At 41.7% G+C, this 21,412-nt stretch overlaps 1 long non-coding RNA gene across 2 annotated transcripts; it reads right to left on the bottom strand.

The window, feature by feature from the left end:
- Positions 1–2,588: 2,588 nt before the first annotated feature.
- LOC121830119 (uncharacterized) lies at positions 2,589–20,294 on the bottom strand. Of its 2 annotated transcripts, none has more exons than XR_013051982.1 (3): positions 20,096–20,294; positions 8,612–8,805; positions 2,589–2,918 (listed from the first exon to the last, which is right to left on the bottom strand). It is a non-coding gene; the product is annotated as an uncharacterized LOC121830119 (long non-coding RNA). The 2 variants fall into 2 exon arrangements; XR_013051981.1 differs by having other exon boundaries at positions 2,589–2,884; positions 20,096–20,292.
- Between the last annotated feature and the right edge of the window lie 1,118 nt (positions 20,295–21,412).

Genomic DNA, 21,412 nt, shown 5'->3' with positions numbered 1-21,412 from the left:
TTCACCATGTCTGAGCGAAGGGCTGCGGATTAAAAAATAGAGACAAGAGACAGCGAGTCATTCGTACGTTTGGATGTCGAATGCCGTTTATTGAAAGAGGGAAGAAACCTTAAATATGTACAGGCTTACAGCACAAATGGAGGAACCCCCGGAGGGCAGAAGTTCGCTGTCAATGGTCTACATTCCAGACTCAATGTTAGTAAACGCCCAAAATGCAGGATACACAACAAGGAACTTCCCTCAAGCATTCAGAAGGGTGGATACCGGCAGGGAATCCGAATAGGGAGGACATCTGATCAAGGTCAAGCAAGCAAGGCCGCAGCCACTCCCAGTCGGGGGCCAGGGCCCATGGCGCCCACATGAGAACAAATTGTCTTGCTACCAGATCCCAAATAAAAAATAAGCTCACCATACAGGTTTCAAAGTAACTTATTGTCTTACAATGACTTCCCTCAATAATCAATCACTTATGTTTTTTGGCAAGTTAAGATGTTTTAGGATGTAAAGTTTTTGTAAGGACATTAAGGTTTGATTAAGTGATTTATGGGTCTGAGATGTAAGATAAAAATAAAAGACTTAAGATATGGGGATATATAAAGGCTTAAATGTGAAAAATGCTTTGGGACAAGTTGTTTGGATATGTAAATGCAAGTTATGAGGGTCTGAGGATGAAAAGGCTTCAAAGGTGATGGGAAAAAGTGATTTGAGATGTATAAGGAAATGAAACATGTTTCAGATTTCTTTCTCTTGCTATTCTGCTATTACATTGAGACTCCAAAGGTTCCTAGTTTTAACATTAATTAATAAAATTCTGATAAACTATTAATCTAGCACTACTACCATTATCATAGCCACAGGCTTGGGATTTTAAATTCTCTTTGGTTGTTTTTTTAACTATGGGCTTGAGGATGCTTCTCATTATGTTGAGGGCATATGACTAGTCTACATTCATCCAATTTTTCTGGATAGAAAAAAAATGCTTTTAACCAAAATAAATTTTAGGTTTCCAAACTTTTATTACGACTCAAAATATGAGTCTCCTTGCCTCTTCTACAACAAAGATTTCAATACAGACTACAAATAATAATGAACATACCTGAACTTTTTGTCTCTTTAAGAAGTTTCTTATAAGCTTCAGGATCTCTAAACACACCAATGCCCACAGGTCGAGACAGACTTCCGAAAAGTACTACCAAGCTGTGGTTTGTTTTCTCACCTGCCTATTTTTTTTTCTGGGGTAGTGGGGCCAGGGATTCCTCTCTCCCTGGCCTGGAATGCCCCTTTCTCATCTGCCAAAACCATGCACTTAAAAGTTCCAAATGTACACCTAAGTCCAAAATTTCCTCTTTAAATTTCCTTAATTTAAAGGAAATTTAAAGTTCTGCCCATTAATATATATTTGTTCCAGTAGATTCCTAATCATTGAAAAGGTTACATACGCCCCATCATCTTCTCTGCCACAAGCTCACTGCAGCCTGCACTCAGCCCTCCAGCTCACACTCCAGGGGCCCCCAATGCACTCTCCAGGCCATGTCCCAGCACAGACTGATCCATTTGCTGACTGCACCCTCCCAAAGCAGACCTTCCAAAGCTGCCTACACCTCTCACAGAGCCTGGACAAGTGAAACAGTCTGCTCTTGCTGGGCTTCCATGCATTCCAGACTTCAGAAGGCCCAGCCTTGTGCCCATGCCAGCATGGAATAACCACGAGTGATTTCTACACCCCTTTGTCATTCTCCCCTACTCCTATACTATAGAATTCCCCAGCTCAGTGACTGGACTGCCCTTAAAAAATGTCCTATTGCTAATCATATAAATTCTGCCGATGAGCCGGGCGGTGGTGGCACACACCTTTAACCCCAGCACTCGGGAGGCAGAGGCAGGCGGATCTCTGTGAGTTCAAGGCCAGCCTGGGCTACCAAGTGAGTTCCAGGAAAGGCGCAAAGCTATACAGAGAAACCCTGTCTTGAAAAAAAAACGAAAATAAATAAATAAATAAATTCTGCCCATGGTCCTGTTATGTATATTTTATCAGACAGTCTCCATATGTACTTGTGACAATTGTTCTGTTATAAAAATCTTGCTGTGTATACTTTGAGACAAATTGGTACTGCCCCTTTTATAGCCAAATGGTTTATTATTGTTTAGTTACAAATTTGAGTTACAGGTCAACTTTAGCTACAGCCTTGGTGGTATAGATGCACACTGCTTTTCAGGTAACTCTTTATCTAAGAATGCTTCATTAAGCAGTCTTAATTACTCAAAACAAATTAATTAAAGATTAATATACAAAAGTGTATATTCTAAACAAAACTATTCTTTTTTGATAACTCAAACATAATATTTAGACACACTTAACAATATCATATCATACTATTGTAGATTTTTATGTTACTCCTCTGCCCTTTCATGAGTCAGAAATATTCTGGGATCATAAACAACTACACCTACAGGGTGTTTACACTAGTTCTCAGCTTGCCATCAATATAAATTATTCTTACTAATTTCAGAATTATTACAATATTGCTTGTCATTCTTCCAATCATCTTTGGACTTTCAAATTATCCACAGTACTCACAGCCCTTAGAGAGATTTACATGCTTCTTTTTTTATTAAAGAAAAAGGGGGAGTTTTCAGAGTCTGTGAGAGTATACAGCAGGTGATAACTAGTCTTGAGCAGGTCGATTCATCAGAGAAATAACTCTCTGATGGGAAGCCCCACTTGGCAAGGCCATGGGGTCACTGATTGCAAATGTCCTCTCGCTTCTGTCTGTAGTTTTTCTCATGTGCCACTCCATTTTTTTCCTAATAACAGCTGCCCGTGTTTCCTCCACTGCATGCAAGTGTATCTCGTGAGTATATTCCATCTTATGGGCACATATATCTGTGGATGATTAGGAAGATGGCTTCTTATTAAGCTGCATAATTTTGATGAATAAAAAATAATTAGGGATATAGGCCTGGCAGCGGAGACAATTGGACGCGGGTGTGCCTGTGGTGGCGGGCCACAGGGGTGGACAGGCCCAGGGACAGAGAGGGGCGGACGCAGCTTGGAACGGGGACACCCCTAGCCCCAACACCTGGGGAAGAGGCTATCTCCGTGGGTCAGAACCAGGGCGAGTTTCGGCACTCTGTCTGGGGACAACCCAGGGCGCAAGTGCTGATCCTGTAAAACCCAACAACTTGGAGGTGTTAGTGAGACTACCCTGCTCAGCTGAAACCCATTTGGGAGAGGATTCAGATGCCTGCAGTTTGAAGTCTGAAGAAACAAGATCAGCTGAGGAGTTGACAAATGAACAAAACGTGACCTGGGAACACAGAAGAAGGCGCTACTCAGCCACTAAACCAGATCACCAGAATCGTAAGTATATAATTCACCGACTGAAATCAGCTGTCCCTGAAGAAACAGCCCAATAGTACCAATTTAACCAAGAACCCCTACTAAACCAAGACTAAAAATTAGAACAAGAGAGGCACTCTCAGACACAGACACCACCTGCACCTCACAGAGGAAAAGATGAGTAGACACCAGCGCAAAAATACAGGCAACAACATAAAGACCTATATGGCAACATCAGAACCTAGTGATTCTACACCTGCAAGACCTAAACATACCATGACAGAAGAAATAGAAGAAATCAACCCTAAAAATGACTTTAAGAAGATGATAGAGGCCCTTAAAGAAGAAATAAAATATTCCCTCAAAGAGGAAATAAAAACTTTCCTTAAAGAGGTAATGAAAAACTACCTTAAAGAGGAAATAAAAACTTTCCTTAAAGAGGAAATGAAAAACTCCCTGAAAGAGGAAATAAAAACTTCCCTTAAAGAGGAAATGAAAAACTCCCTGAAAGAGGAAATAAAAACTTCCCTTAAAGAAATGGAAGAAAAAACGAACAAAAAATGGGAAGAAATCAAATCAAGCCAAGAAAAAGCAATTAAACAGATGAAAGAAACATTCCAATATCTGAAAAATGAATTTGAGACAATAAAGAAAACACATGCTGAGGGAATGCTGGAAATTGAAATCCTGACTAAACGAACAGGAACTACAGAAACAAGCATAACAAACCGATTGCAAGAGATGGAACAGAGAATCTCTGACACTGAAGACACGATAGAGAAAATAGATTCGTCAGTCAAAGAAAACACTAAAGACAAAAAAGTCGTAACACAAAACGTCCAGGAAATATGGGACACCATGAAAAGACCAAACCTAAGAATAATAGGGATAGAAGAAGGAGAAGAATACCAACTCAAAGGCACAGAAAATATATTCAACAAAATCATAGAAGAAAACTTTCCTAACCTAAAGAAAGAAATACCTATGAAGATACAAGATGCTTACAGAACACCGAATAGGCTGGATCCAAAAAAAAAAGTCCCCTCACCACATAATAATCAAAACACTAAACACACAGAACAAAGAAAAAATATTAAGAGCCGCAAAGGAAAAAGACCAAGTAACATATAAAGGTAAACCCATCAGAATAACACCAGACTACTCAATAGAGACTATGAAAGCTAGAAGATCATGGACAAATCTCATGCAGACACTAAGAGACCACAGATGCCAACCCAGACTATTATACCCAGCAAAACTCTTAATCACCATAGGTGGAGTAAACAAAATATTCCAGGATAAAACCAGATTTAATCAATACCTGTCTACAACCCCAGCCCTACAGAAAGCACTAGAAGGGAAAATTCAACCCAAAGAAGCTAAACACATCCATGAAAAATCAAGCAATAGATAATCCCACACCAACATACACCACAGAAGGACAACACAACACAACCACAAAAAATAACAGGAATTAACGATCACTGGTCATTAATATCCATCAATATCAATGGTCTCAACTCACCTATAAAAGACATAGGCTAACAGAATGGATAAGAAAACAGAACCCATCCATCTGCTTCATACAAGAAACACACTTTAACTTCAAAGACAGACACTACCTCCGAGTAAAGGGCTGGGAAAAGGCTTTCCAAGCAAATGGACCTAAGAAACAAGCTGGTGTAGCTATCCTAATATCTAGAGAAAAAGGATGTTTCAAAAGAGAAGAAGTCTTGTGGCAATGCCTCAGTGGTCCAGGTAACTACCAGAACTCGGAAATCCGCGACGGAGACTAAGGCAGCAGAGATCTAGAGTGGAGTGCTGAGTTCTGGCAAACAGCTGCATCTTTCTTCCGGTGGGTGCCTGGGTAGGGCTGATGTGAATTGTGTACAGTCCAGATTTTGAGAATCGTGCTCTCTCAGGGATCTCCATGGACTAGTGGGTGTCCTCCCTCACTGCCCCTGTGGGACAGTCTCTGTGCGGGAGAGGCCTCACGTGACTTTGTCTCTGGTGTTCCTCTGGGGACACCTGTGTGAAAGACTGTATGCTCCAGAACCAGCTCTCATGTCCTTTGGCCAATGCCGGAGTGTGAAATAGCCCAACGTGGGAAACAAAAGATGATCCCAATCGGGAATCGTGACATTTTTTTTTTTTTTGGATGATGGTCATGTTCTGTTTTGAAATAGCCTCTGTGTATTTCATTTGTTTTCTTTTACCTGGCGATCTCTGAGCAGGCCTCAGATTTTGACAGTTGATGAAGGATGCGACAGGCATTAATGTGTGCGTGAAAAGCTTGGTGAAATTCTGAGTGAAGTTTTGGTTAAAGTTGGTTGAACTTGGGATTGACTGGGAGGCCAAAGATTTAAGGAGCAGAAGATTCTCTTAAGACATAGGTTGTGTGATAATGGTGTGTTTTGTGTGTGTGAATGAGGATCTGTGAATGTTGAATTCTGGGCTTCGACAATCATTGTCAGTGCAGATCAAGCTGCAAGTATTTGTGTTTTGGAACTTAAATTATAAAGCTAGTTACGTCTTTCTGACAGCTAGTTTTGGTGTTTGTGAGCATATTTTACCTACATTGCCTTTTCAGGATGTTGAGAAAGATCCATCACGGGCACAGACTGGAGGCTGGGGGCTGGATGGTTTTGAGGAAGAGGTCTTGGTGGACTCTTTCATGGAGCAAAGGGAAGCAATGCCTTCTGGGAAATGAGCTGAGTTTTAATCTAGTCTTTAAGATTAGAAGTCAAAAACAAAAATATTAAGGAAAGGAAAACCTAATTGATCTTTGAAGTATTGTTATGTGGAATTGAGTGGGACTTTTGAGGCCTTTCTTCCAGAAAGCAAGGACTTGGTTGTCAGGCCTATATTAGGCCTAGGCCTTGGTGCCATGTAGTTGTACTTGAATCATTTCAATGGAAAGTGTCTTGGTGATTGGAACTTCTAGGGCAGTTTGGAGTTCTTCCATTTGAAAAATGTGATATTTGCATGGGATTGTTTGAATCTTGTTTTCTAGTCCCTCCCCATCACCACCCTCATAGTCTGAAGGTAGATTTTTCTCTTGATAAAGGAACAAAAAAGGTGAACATCTTGTTTGTAAATAGGTATCTAGTAACTAGTGGTAAACTTGAAATGGTAGAATTTTTTAAAGCCTAATTCTAGGTAGCCTTAAGAAAATGTATCTTAATTATTTTTGAACCTCTATTCACCTTGTTTTTTTTTTTTCAAATATCTTATGTTATATTTTCTTTTTCAGAGCTGCTTCTTATTTGGGGCTACTTTTTTTTTTTTTTAAATTGAGGCGTAATTCATAAAAGGGTATATTGTTTTGATGAGACTTTTTACAACTGTGGCTGGATGTCTTTCTTTAGTCTTCCAAGAAGGGCCATTTTACTTTTTTAGAGTTACTTTTTAAAGTCATGAGGTCAACAACTTGGACTACTATGCATGTAAGTGCTAATGCAAATTAAAATCCAAGTTGACCTCCAGCAGCAATTCATTCTATGTTGACAGTGAGAGAACACTTTGCCTGTTAGGATACTGTTACTTGTGGACTGAAATGCTGAAGAAACCCCTCCCCCTATTTTGTTTTTTGCAAAAATCAAGGTATATTCTAGGGTTTCCTGGTTGACCTCAACAGATAAACTGAGATGATAGTCTTAGCTCAGAAATGATCTGAATGTAGATTTACAGTCTATGTGTACAGCAGGCTAAGTGAGATCGCTTTCACAGTTCTGTATGTATCCCATCGGCTCCCCATTAGTCACTGAACTCTTAAAACTGGTATTGTAACATTATCACAATGTTTTGCACCAATTTTATAAACTTTACAGTGCAATATGTGTTCCTTTTGTGAGGCAAACCAAAGGTATATTTCCCAAGGTTCTGCTGCTAACAGCAGCATTGATGGAGGATTTTTTATACATTTGTAATAGATAGAAATAAACCAGAAAAAAAGAAGAAAAAAAAAGTGGTGAAGGAAAAGGTGAACACTGCAAGAAAAAAGGGCTGAGAGTTGCAAACTCCAAGAATGGCTTTGCATAGTAAATGGAATAGAACAGCTCTGAACTATAGCTTACTTTTCCTGGTTTGGTCTGACAGAAGGATTGAATGCTTTTGTACAAAAATCAGAGCCTTAAAAACAAGGATTTGGTGAGATTGTAAAATGGTGTGCCACTTTGGCAAAACAGTCTGGTGGTTGGTCAAAATGCAAAACATTGTTACTCTGTTACTCAACAATTCTACCCTTAGGAATATATCCTCAAACTACTGAAAATGTGCACCTATGAAACATGTACATGAATGTTTACAGCAGTGTGTTGCTAATAGTAAAAAAGTTAAAACAACTCAAATAGCTATCAAAATCTGGAGAGAAATAAAATGTGGCTTATTCATACAATAGAATATTATTAAGACATAAAATGAATGAGAAACTGACAGATTAAATGACTTTGGTGAACCTTCATAATTTCATTTGTAGATCTTTCCATTTCTAATTTATAAATACATTTGGGGTTATAAATTATAAATGTACTGCCTCCTGTCAACATTGTATACTTCTATTTGATGATTTCTGTGTCAAACATTATATGGATTATAGGGAAATGTTTCCAAGTATTTTCTGTATTAACTGTGAATGAATAGAACAAAATAAATTGCCTGTGATGGAAAAAAAAAATAATTAGGATTTGCTTCATAACTTGATCTATTATTCTACGAGGACTGTAAGACACTTAGGCCCTGTTTTATATCACTAGCTCAGATTGGCATAAAGAAAACAATAATTACTTCTCAGTTTTAAAACAAGCCACATACAATTAATTGATTCTAAGCCTCAAGAGCAAAATCAAGCTTGACTGAATGTCTTTGTAAATGGATCGTTAGTTAAAACTTTACAGATATGCACAAGGACAGAGTTGCAGATGTCTAACCAAGGTTATTAACACAAAGCATCACAAGGTTCTATGCCAATTCTTCCCTTGCTAAAAGTCTGGGTGATAAAGACCTGACTCCCTGTGCAGTTCTCTCAGCAGTTTGTCTCACCAGGCATTGTGCTCCCAGTCTCAGGTCACAGTCTTACAGCAGGAACCTTGAAATCAGGTGTTGCCATGGTTACTCATCCCCCTCAGATGTGGCCTTTCCCCAAGAGGGAAAGCCTCAGAGAGCCACTTCCCACAACAATAAAAATGCCACATATGCCATTACATATATCTCTGATAAGATCAGACACTATGTAATTTGGGTTGGCTATAGTGGAGACAACATTTTCCTTACCTTATCTGGGCCATGCAGACAGGTGGATCCAGCAAGTACCTGGCCACAGGTCCTGAGATTGCCCCTACTGTGAAAACTGGAGAGAAAATGGGCTTTGTACTGGATGCCAAGACTTCTGGGAAGGGGAAAGTGGCCTGCATGATTCTGAATGTCACAGAGGCTGAGGCTGATGTCATCGAAAATGAAGATGGCACCTATGACATTTTCTACACTGCTGCCAAGCCAGGCACCTATGGGATCCACGTGCTCTTCTGTGGTGTTGATATTCCCAACAGCTTTTACACAGTCATGGCCACTGATAGAGAAGTCATAGCCATGGAGCAGGCCCAGGTAAATGCATGTCCTTTAGGTGCTAGGTGACTGAAGAGGCCTATGTTCCAGTAAGTGCATGGCCTAGGCTTTAATCCCTTTGAATGCGTGATTTCTATAGGGAAAGGGGGCTGGCTAAAGAAACCCACCCTGACCCCGGTGCCCAGAACTAGGGCAAGACGACTCAGATAAGGCCAGTGGAAGAAACACAGTTTGGCTCAAATCAGAGCCATCTCTGCCCCTGGCCAACTGACTTGTGAATCCAACCAATCACAAAGCAGGACAGTAGAATCCTGGCCCGAGGGCCCAGGGCCAGGGAAAGAAACACAGACTGCATTTGGGACCTGAGATAGAAAACACTTTATCCCCAAATCCAGAACCAAGGAAACATGCCTTGACTCTGAAACTAGTGCCAAAATAATACTCTTGGTCTCTAGAATCAGAGTCAGTGAAAGAAATGTGCCCTGACCTTAGAGGTAGTGTCAAAAAGCCAAGAAAGGCCAGTGAAAGAAACACAGTTTGGCCCTGAAATCAGGGTCATCTCTGCCCTTAGCCCACAAACCTGGCCAATCCCTGGGCAGAAAAAACTAACCAATCATGGGTTGACTCCACCCCTAGGACATCCTATATAAACCACCCTGCCTGCTCAGTTGTGAGCTCTTCTCTCAACCCTGGTAGAGGCAGCTTGTGGGCGCCTTGGGCCCTGGCCCCTGACTGTGAGTGGCTGCCGCCTTGCTTGCTGACCTTTACCAGATGTCCTCCCTATTCAGATTCCCTGCCAGTCTCCTTCTCACCTAAGGATCACTGGAGAGCTTACCGGAGGTTCTTTGTTCCTACATCCTGTATTTGGTGTAAACAACTTAGATGCAAGAATGTAGAACATTGGGTCTAGAATGTAGACCATTGGTAGCCAAACTTCTGCCCTCCGGGGTTCCTCCATTTGTGTTGTAAGACTGTATTTAAGGTTTCTTCCCTCTTTCAATAAACGGCATTCGGCATTCAGCCATGGCGAATGACTCGCTGTCTCTTGTCTCTATTTTTTTTTTTTTAATTTATTATGTATACAGAAGAGGGCACCAGATCTCATTACAGATGGTTGTGAACCACCATGTGGGTGCTGGGAATTGAACTCAGGACCTCTGGAAGAGCAGTTGGTACTCTTAACCTCTGAGCCATCTCTCCAGGCCCTCTTGTCTCTATTTTTAATCTGCAGCCCTTTGCTCGGACATGGTGAACGGGTATCGGTAATGCGGGCATTACCGCTACAGCAGCTACTCTCCTAGATTCCTCCTTCCCAAATAAATCTCTCTCTCAAAAGAGTTTTGGGTATGAAGACCTTCATTCACTGGTGCACCTTGCTGAGACAACCCATAGTGGATTGAGCAAGGGGGAGCTGAACAGAAGAACATTGCTGAGATGTCCCTCCGTGGACAGAGCAAGAGAGAGCTGAAAAAGTAACACTTTTCTCCTAAGCAGGAGGATATTGCTACATTTTTACAATTTCTTAGGCTAGGGAAGCTGAGTTCTGCTAGGAAGTCCCCTTAAGTGGGGGGTGACAAAAGCTCAGCTGTAAAGGCTCTCCAAGAGAGAAGCAAGATTGCTATATCCTGGGGGGAGACCAGCCCCCATCACACCAGGTATAGCTTGACTTTCCTGAACAGTCAGGATACCCTGCATTTCCTGAACAGTCAGGATACCTTTCCCTACTGAAGCAGTTCCAGGCCTGACTTTAATGAGAAGTCAGAGAAATTTCCCTTCCAGGGTTGGGCTACTTCTTTGCAGTTCCAGCCATCAGAGCTGTGCTAAACAGCTTCAGGTGTCTGGGACACCTTCAGGGCAGAGCTGCTCTGAGCAGCTTGTGGTGTCCAGGATACCTCACCCTCCAGGGCTGAACTGTCTCCTTGCAGCTTCAGCCATCAGAGCTGTCTAAGAAGGAAGCTCAAGGTGTTGCTTTCCTTTTCCCAAGAATTGCAAAACTCAGCCGGGCGGTGGTGGCGCACACCTTTAATCCCAGCACTCGGGAGGCAGAGCCAGGCGGATCTCTGTGAGTTCGAGGCCAGCCTGGTCTCCAAAGCGAGTTCCAGGAAAGGCGCAAAGCTACACAGAGAAACCCTGCCTCAAAAAACCAAAAAAAAAAAAAAAAAAAAAAAAGAATTGCAAAACTCACGTTTTGGTGTCAAAATCTGGGACCAGATCTACAGAGTTGCAACAAATTTACTTACAATTTCATTTGCTGTCAGGAAAGGAGAAATCACAGAAGAGGTGTATATGTCTCTGGGAAGAAAGCTACAGCTGAGATCATGGACAACAAAGATAGCACGGTCACTGTCAGATATGCCCACACTGATGTCAGGCTTCACAAGAGGCACATCAAATACATGGGCAGCTACATCCCTGAAAGCCCTCTCCTGTTCTGTGTGAACTACATAATAGTGGGAGCCTTTCTGCATATGGTCCAGGCCTTGTGTATGGAGTAGCCAACAAAAAATGCCTCATTTACCATTGTCACAGAAGATGCAGGAGAAGGTGGTTTGAATTTTGCTACTGAAGGACTGACCCTCAAAAGCAGAAATCAGCTGCATTGACAACAAAGATGGGACATGAACAGTGACCTACTTGCCCACCCTGCCTGGTGACTACAGCACCCTGCTCAAGTATAATGACAAGCACAAGCTACTCACATATGAAGCTAGGATCTGTTGTTCAAATTTCTAAAAATCTTTAAATAAAAATCTGGAAGTTGATATTGGGGTGAAAGCTGAAAGATCAAAGAAGCAGAGCAAGCCACAGCCACCACCTCTTACCAACTCCTCAGCTTGAAAGAGCTCCAGCTGAGAGAGCTTCCTTAGTCAAAAAGCCTTCAGCTAAAAGAGGCTTCCTCAGCCAAAAGCACCTCCAGTCATAAAGCCCCTATTTCCTGTATCCTTATGCCTTATGTAACTTTCTCCACCCACCCATCACTTCCTGGGATTAAAGGCATGTGTAGTTCCCAGTACTGGGATTAAAGGTATATTCCAACACTGCCTGGCTCTGTTCTCTCTCCAAGACTGAGTCAATCTCATATAACCTTTAAATTCACAAAGATCCAGATGGATCTCTACCCCCCTCCCCAAGTGCTAGCATTAAAGCTGTGTGCCATCACTCTCTGGCCTCTATGTTTAATCTAGTGGCTTGTTCTGTTCTCTGATCTTTAGGCAAATTTATTAGAATACACAATGTATCACTACATTTCCCCTTTTTGTCTAAAATAATAAAGGAACATTATAACTAACATAAGAAAAACTATATACAATAAGTACAGTAAGTATATACCATATATACAATCAATAATTACATTAATAATATCTAGACTATTGACATTTGACAGATTCAGAGAAAATACTCCATTATTTATCCTATTTGGTGAATCCAAAGTGTTGTACCTTATTTATTTTCTACTCTTCTTACACTTCTTTATATACTAATTTGTTGGTAATAATAACTTTCAAAGACTAGAAATTTGCATTACATTGTTAAATGAACTATATATATACAATACCTTGAACAAGTTTAGAAATATATATACAGTATATTGTAATAAAATCAATCTCAAATTTGTATCAATATACAAAATTTGTATTCAACATACAAAAATCCAATCCAATGTAAAATATTTAAAACTAGTAGTTGCTTTTTTTGTTTGTTTTTTGTTTTTTGGAGACAGGGTTTCTTTGTGTAGCTTTGCACCTTTCCTGGAACTCGCTTTGTAGACCAGGTTGGCCTCAAACTCACAGAGATCTGCCTACCTCTGCCTCTCTCTGCCTCTGCCTCCTAAGTGCTGGGATTAAAGGCATGGGCCACAAATGCCCAGCCTATTAGTTGCTTTTTAAAAGTACATCAACCTTTTTATCTTATCATATTCATATTTTCTTTTCAGAGTAGATTCAATAACCTACTCTTTTATGCTATCATTTTTTAGAGTAGATTCAATAATCTACCTTTTTCTATATATCCTCTTTTTTCCCTTCCCTTTTCTTCTTTTCAAACAAGAACCCTGAATCTAATTTCCTTTGTTCAGCCATTTCCTGACTATTAACAATAACAACTTCTAATCAACCATCCAAAACAATGACAAATATCCATAACTTATTGAATGACCAAAAACCACCCACCCCACCTCTTGCAAATGTGGGTGTTATGTTCTTTAAATTACTTCTAGCTGTCTGGGGGCAAAGGCATTTTTAGGGGATCCTGAAAACACATATTTTGAGTTAATTGTCAAGTCTTAGGAGAGGTAGCTGTATCATTGTTGTCCAGTGTTGATGTAACCAACCGTCTTATTAAATAAGAAACACAGAAACAATGTAAAAGAGAAAGCCAAGAGGTCAGAGCTCAGAGCTAAAATCTCACCCTTCCTCCTGCAGTGTCCCAGCTTCCCCAAAAGAGAGCTACTTCCTTGTGTGTCAGTCATTTCAAAGTCATTCTGCCTTCTCATTGGTTGTAAACCCAAACACATGACTGCCTCGTCACTGTCTGTATGTACAGCCCTCTAGGTCTTAAAGGCGTATGTCTCCAATGCTGGCTGTATCCCTGAACACACAGAGATCTATGGGATTAAAGGCGTGTGCCACCACCACCATGCTCTTTCTATGGCTCTAATAGCTCTGACCCCTGGGCAACTTTATTTATTAACATACAATCAAAATCACATTTCAGTACAATTAGAATACTACCACAGTCCAGTCTCTGTATAAATCAAAAGTACAGGGCTTGTCTCAAGTCCTGGCTAGAGTAGTCTGTGAGGCTGTATCATCTCAGCTAGCCATCTCAATATTGTCCTGAGCAGTTTATAGTCCAAAGCCGATCTTTTGGTGGCATTTGCCAGTTTGGTGGTGTTATCATAGTCCTGAGGGAATCATCATTGTAGGGTCCCATCATCTTTTTGGAGAATTCAAAGTCATGATTAGGCATGGTCATGGTTCACTACAGAAAATCTTTTTCTTGGGACACGTTTTCTGCATGATTTATTGTTTTTCTTCAGTTGTCTCATTTGTCCAGTGGTCTTCAGATTCCTTAGCCTCCATTCTCCTGAAAGACAAAAACAAAACCCTTCCCCAACCCTAACTTTTGGGAGGTTCCCAATCTAATTTTTATCAATTTTGATTTATAGTTCCTCCCAATATTTTGTTCTCTTCTATAGCTGTTCTATCATCCATAGCTGCATAGTTTTTTTTTTTTTTCAATAAGCATTAGGTTCTTTAATTGCTCTGGGAAGAAGTTTCTTCCAGGATGATAGGAAAGGACTAAACGGATTTGACATGGTAGGTTCTTCAAGAGGCTCCTCAGGGCATTTGCCAATGGCAAAGGCAAGGGATTACTTCATCCCTTGTTAATCTACATTCATCAGTACAGTGTCTGCCTTTGCCAAACCTCCTGCATAATCTAGAGTGAAGGGGAGTTCTATTGGGATTATTCCTTGAAAAAACATTATTTTTAGGAGGTCCTTGTTTACAGTCCCTTTTTAGGTGACCTTGTTTACGGCATTTGGGACATTTGATATTACTATTTTTCTTTAAACCTCTGGAAATCACCTCTCCTACCCAAGCACCTTCACAGTCATGAGACTCAATAATTATTGTATCTTGGATCCATTTCTACAAGGGTGCTTGCCTTTAATGACCTAATTACCCTTTTGCATTGTTCATTGGCATTTTCAAAAGCCAGAGATTCAATTATTATTTGTTCAGCTTCTGAATTTGTTATCATTCTATTCACTGCTGATGTCAGTCTTTGTAAGAAATCAGTGAAGGTTTCTTTTGGGCTCTGTATAACTTTTGTAATTGACTCAATTTTCTTTCCTCCTTCTTTAATTCTTTCCCAAGCATTCAAGGCTGCTTCATGCAGTATAAAGTCAGGGTGTGGTCATCATATAAATAATTGTCTTTGTATATCAGCATAATCACCTTCTGCAAGAAGTCGATCTTGGCAAATTTCAATACCTGGAGCTCTACTCCTTTGTTCAATGGTTTTAGCCTCATCTTTCCACCAGGTCCTCCATTGTAATTGGGGACCAGCCTCTAAAACTGCTGTAACCAAATCTCTCCAGTCTTGAGGGATAATTCTATTACAAGTTGACCACAAATTTAATATCTGCTTCACAAAAGATGACTGGATACCATATGAAACTATTGCTTCTTTGAATCTCTCCTCAAATCTAACATTTGCACAGGAGTTGAGTCAGCTCTTACACAGCCTTAAGGATAGATATCATTTGGCAGTTCCTGTAAGGTTACTGGATAGATTAATGTTGGCTGTTTGAAAGACTTAGGCTGTTTCTCTGTAACCTTATAATGCAATGCTGAGATTGGTTCTCCTTTTAGAGTCTGAATATTTCTATGATCTGTTTTAACAGGCTTTCTAAAACTTTTATCTTGGCATTCATATTAACCTACTTTTTAAATGATAAAACATAAATGATCAAACAAATAATATTTATAATTAACATTACATAAATCCCATCAACATTAATTATCCTCTCATTTAATTGTTCTATTTTCAGACTGTCTATCATTGTATTATCAAACAGAGACCAAATACATTGTAAAAATGTTTCCCCTTTTTTAATGTGGGAAAAAAACTTTCTTTTAACTAATTCCTCCCTTTAAGAAATCCCAAGGGACTCACGAAATCTTCTTGCAATGGTGATTCAGATGATGGTGTGACAGGAGCCTGAGGAGTGGTCCTAGAGAAAGCCAAAACCCACCGGGAGAGGAAAGAAGTAAAAGAGTCAGCCATCTGCATAGGGAAAATATGAAAAGTAGCCAGCTCCTGCCGTTTTGAGAGCCCAAAAACCTATGACGTTTGCTGCAGAAGGACTACAACAAAAACTTAGCCAGCAGGATAGGGACTCTTGTCTAGGTGTGGTGGAGATTCTGACCACATATAGCTCCAGACTGAGTGAATTCATACCCCAAAAGATGGATGCCAGATGTAACTCAAATCTTAAAATGGTCTTATAATTAAAAAAAAAAAAACAAAAAAAAAAAAACAACAGATCCTGATATTGGGGTGAAAGCTGAAAGATCAAAGAATCAGAGCAAGCCACAGCCACCACCTCTGACCTCACCAATTCCTCAACTTGAAAGAGCTCTAGCCAAAGGGGCTTTAGCTGAAAGAGCTTCCTTAGCCAAAAAGCCTTTAGCTGAAAGGGGTGTCCTCAGCCAAAAGCACCTCCAGCTGAAAAGCCTCTAGGAACCTCTATTTCTTGTCTCCTCATACCTTATATACCTTTCTCCACCTAGCTATCACTTCCTGGGATTAAAGGTCATGTGTGCTTCCCAGTGTTGGGATTAAATGTGTATCCAAACACTGCCTGGCTCTGTTTTCTCTTCTGAACTGAGTCAATCTCATGTAGTCCAGGGAGACTTTGAACTCACAGAGATCTAGACAGATCTCTGCCTCCCAAGTGCTAGTATTAAGGTGCGTGCCACCACTGTCTGGCCTCTATGTTTAATCTGGTGGCTTGTTCTGTTCTTTGAGCTTCAGGCAAATTTGTTAGGGTACACAGTATATCACCACAAGGATCAGCTGCCAACTTCCTTCTGGACATCAGTGAGACTGACCTTAATACATGACAGTCAATATCAAGCCCCATCTGGACATGACAAGCCCTGTCTGCTGAAGAAGCTGCCCCAAAACCACACTGGCATTTCTTTCATCCTCTGAGAGGTGGGTGAACATCTAGTCAGCATCAAGAAGAATGGCAACCACATTACTGGAATCCCATATCCATTTTCATGATCCAGTCTGAAACTGACAATTTGTGCTGCACCCAAGTCTATATGACCAAGGCCGGTCAGAAGGCCAGACTTTAAAGATATCTGACTTTATTGTGGACACAAGAGATGCAGGTTATGGTGGCATATTCTTGGTGGTAGAATGATCCAGCGATGTGGACATCTAGATAGACTACCTGGAGGACATTGTTCACAAGGTATCCTACCTCCCCACTGTGCTTGGGGGTCTACATCATTTCCAACAAATTTGTGGATGAGCATGTGCCTAGAAGTCCATTCACTGTGAAGATCAGTGGTGAGGGAAGAATAAAAGAGAGCATCACTTGGACCAGCCAGGATCTATCTATGGCCATAGTTGGCAGTATCTGTGATGTGAACTTGAAGGTTCCAGAAAATAGCAGCGACATATCTGCCCATGTCACCAGCCCCTTGGTCCATGTCACCCAAGGTGTCTGTGGGGAAGAACTCTCACTGTGTCCAATTAGTGTCCCAGGAAATGGCCATTCACACAATAAATGTAAAATACCATAGTCAGAATGTAACGTGAAACCCCTTCCAGTTCACACGGGCCCTTTGGTGAAGGAGGTGCTCATAAGATCCAGGCAGGAGGCCCTGGCCTGGAGAGGGGAGAAATAGGCATCCCAGCTGAGTTCAGCATCAGGACCTGAGAAGCAGATGCTGAAGGCCTCTTCATTGTTGTTGAGGGCCTAGAAAGGCAGAGATCACATTTGATGACCATAAAAATGGGTCATGTGCTATTTCTTATATTATCCAAGAGCCTGGTAACTATGAGGTGTCTATAAAGTTTAACCATGAGGTCATCTCTGATAGACCCTACCTGATGCTCATCATCACATCTAGATGACACTCACTGCCTCACTGTTATGAGTCATTAGAATCAGGATTGACATTTAACCAGCCAGCATCCTTTTCTTTTTTCTTTTTCTTTTTTTTTTTTTTTTTTGGTTTTTCGAGACAGGGTTTCTCTGCGTAGCTTTGCGCCTTTCCTGGAGCTCACTTGGTAGCCCAGGCTGGCCTCGAACTCACAGAGATCCGCCTGGCTCTGCCTCCCGAGTGCTGGGATTAAAGGCGTGCGCCACCACCGCCCGGCATCCAGCATCCTTTTCTATAAGGCTGAATGATGCAAAAAGAAAGCTTGATGCAAAGGTGCATAAACACTCAGGAGCAGTGGAGGAATGCCATGTGTCTGAACTAGAGCCAGATAATCAATGTTGAGTTCAATGGGAGCCATATGGTTAGGATCCCTTTCAAAGTGCATGTTGGGGGCCTGGCCAAACAGGGAAGGAATCTGGCTCTAGTGTCAGCCTAAAGTGCTGGGCTTGAGGAGGGTACTGCAGGTATCCAATCAGAATTCTTCATCAAAACCACTCAAGCAGGCCCAGGGATATTATCTGTTGCCATTGAAGAAGCACCAAGGTCAAAGTGGATTGCCAAGGAATCCCAGAAGAGTACAAAGTTGTGTACACTCCCGTTGCCCCTGGAAACTACCTGACTGGTGGCAAAGATGATGGGCCCAACCACATCATGGGTAGTCCATTCAAGGCCAAGTTGACAGGCCAGTGTCTTGTCAGCCCAGGCTCAGTCAACAAGACCTCATCCATCTTGGTGGAGCCAGTGGGCAGGTCCTCAACAGAAACTGGCTATAGCATCATGCCCAAGTCATTCTCAGATACCAGTAAGGTGACCTCCAAAGGGCAGGGCTCTCAATGGCCTTCATGAACCAGAAGAATTCTTTCCTAGTGGACTGCAGCAAAGCAGGGGTCCAATATGCTGTTAGTCAAGTAATGATCTAAGCCTTAGACAATCAGATTTAAGACTTATGGTGCAACATGGAAGGTAAGATTTCAAGACAATAGTCTGGAATATGTTCCTCCAAACAAAACAGCTACCATGATCAGATTATCTGTGCCCACTTGCAAGAGACCAACAGGAGAAGCCTGTGGACTGCTGACATTTCCTCAGAAGAGGGATTGAGGATGGTCATTAGACTCTCACTTGAGATTTCAGCTACTCTGTGAAGACATCTGCATGCAGTTCTGCCTTGATTACATAACTCATTGCATATACATAACTTGATTGCACTGGGTCTATCATGATGGCATATCTTTAGGGTCTTGGGAGGTTCTAGAACAATTGTCTTGTAATATCCACACCCACCACAACCTGTGCCATTGGGATGAGTGGTTACAAAGCCTTCTCTGGCTTATTACAGCTGCATAGGATGCAACTTGGCATCAAAGTTCTTGGCCATGTAGTTTCAGAAGCCAGAATACTTGTACTGTTCACAAGCATTGAGATGGTGTTCAGATGCCCACGTCACTTGATTTTGTTCAGACCTTCATGTTGTGATAGAGAAGCCATGGAGAGGCAGAATGTGGTCAACAGATTCACAAAGCCATCCTCACTGACAGCCCAGGACTACCAGAGCTGTAGCTGGAAGTTTTCATATGTCCCCCTTGGCCTGCGGTCAGGACAAATCTCTCACCCACAGTCCCACAGCCTTTTATAAAATAATTGCTAGAAGTTTATATTAATTATAACTGCTTGGCCATCAGCTCAGGCTTATTCTTGACTAGCTCCTATACTTAAATTAACCCACAATTCTTAACTATATGCAGCCCCGTGTCTTGGTACCTTTTCTCAGTTCTGCCTTGTTATCTTGCTTCCTCGGTATCTGGCTGGAGACTCCTGACTCAACCCTTCCTATTCCCAGAATTTTCCTCACCTGCTTGCCCCACCTATACTTCCTCTCTGGCTACTGGCCAATCAGCATTGTATTTATCAATCAATCAGGAACACACATTCACAGCATATAGAATGGCATTCCACAGCACAGAGCTGGTAGGAAGGGGACAGTCTCTGTCATAGTCCACTGCCTCTAACAGCTCTCAGGCCTCACTGGAGATCTTTGTGCCACCCACAGCTGAAAATTCAAAAGTCTTAGGGGTCACTGGTATGCAGCAGTACTTGGTGGTTCCTAGTCTGTTAATTGCAATAATGTAAAGTATGAGAACCTCCAGCTTTGACCAGGGGACTTTTAACTCCCTGTTATTAGTGACGCACAATGTAAATCATTCCAGTGGAGGTGAAGTGCAATGCTAGTACTGAAACCTCATTAGTCCCTCGGTGCTTCCTTCCCACTCAGTGTGAAAGCAGAGGGCCCCCAGAACAGCAGCTTCAGCACTGACCATCCCTGACACATTAACAAACTAACCATCAGAAATCCTTGACTCTGGGTGTGCTTTTAGGAACCTAGAGAAGCAGGATAGGCTCATTGCTGACCAGAAGCTCCAAGTTCCTGAGCTCCACTCCTGGAAGAGCCAGCCTGAGCCCCACATCCTCCAAGAAGCACCCATCCCCTGCCCAGAACTCACTGTGCCTTCCCCATGACCACTTATTTCCCAGTGTCTGACACTGAGGTTGAAGGCCAGCTTCTTTCTACTTCTCTCTGGTCTCTTTATGCTCTCCATTCTCTCTCCAAAGCATCCTGCGCAGTCTTGCAAACATGTCTATGGATTAATGGTAAAGGCAGTGAACAAATGCCCCACTGGCATTTGGTGTTGTCACAACACTGGTGACATCATAGGAGATTCCAGGGCTCTCCAAGATACAAAAGAATGTTTCAGAAAGAGACTGCTGATGCCATATTGTATAGTCCTTGCCTCTCTGCTAACTAGCTCACTCCAAGCTGACCTTAATACAAGGTATGAAAAGGCCAGATAAATATCTAGCCTAGATACATAAGTCAAAAACTAGGCCTCACTAGACCCCACTTCCTGCTTCTCAAAAACAAAAAGCCATTAATCCCTGAAGCTCCAGATAACAGGGACAAGGGGAACAGCAAGTACACAGGCTTAGACAAATAACCAAATAAGGACAAAGCCTGAAAAACATCCAGGCTTGTCCAAGGATAAAAGATCTTAACCCTGACCAGAGTCCAGCTAACTTTTAGCCAATAGACATTAATAACAATAATTACCACCTGCACAAACCAATTATACCTAAGACAAAGTAACATCTTTAGGCACTCCCCAAAATTAGGCTTAAAAGGACCCATCACCCCTTGCCTAGGTCACTGCCATTCTGACTTTCGGCTGGTCAGAGGGCCCCAGTATACTAATAATAAAAATGGTCTTGCCAATTGCATACATGAATGGTGGCCCTTTGTGGGACTTCTGCAGGACCCAGACAGGTGCCCTTTCAAGTAGACTCTCCAGGGTCAACCCTTGAGTATCTCCTCCCGAAGCCAGAGAACTAACTCTGTGCTCCATTAGAAACATTTTATCTGTGGGGAGTTGAAGGTTCATTTTCAAAACAGTGCCCAGGATTTACCTTTTCGCTTCTTAAGACCCATACTCTATAGGATGAGAAATAAAAGATCCTGAAAAAGTAGGTCAGGATGATGCAGTTGAGGAAAGATGCATCTTAAGAAGTGAACAAGCACCTGGGGAAGATCATTGAACTCTTACAGTTGTGAGGCCGTCAAACCAAAGAGAAATCACATATGTAATGACATTTTCTTGTAGAGCTTCAACAGAGCTCATGTCAGCCATAAAGCTGTTAATGACAATGTGAGGAGCTGTTGACAGGTTTGCCTGGAACCACCTGAGCTGAGGTGAATCCTCAGATGTCAAAGCAAACACTCCCAGAAAGCTTATGAAGGTCCAAACCTGCAATCAGGAGACTGAGGAAGTGA

The sequence above is a fragment of the Peromyscus maniculatus genome, chromosome 6 (assembly GCF_049852395.1).
Source record: "Peromyscus maniculatus bairdii isolate BWxNUB_F1_BW_parent chromosome 6, HU_Pman_BW_mat_3.1, whole genome shotgun sequence".
NCBI lineage: Eukaryota > Metazoa > Chordata > Mammalia > Rodentia > Cricetidae > Peromyscus > Peromyscus maniculatus.
This window is presented reverse-complemented; position numbering and strand designations above follow the sequence as displayed.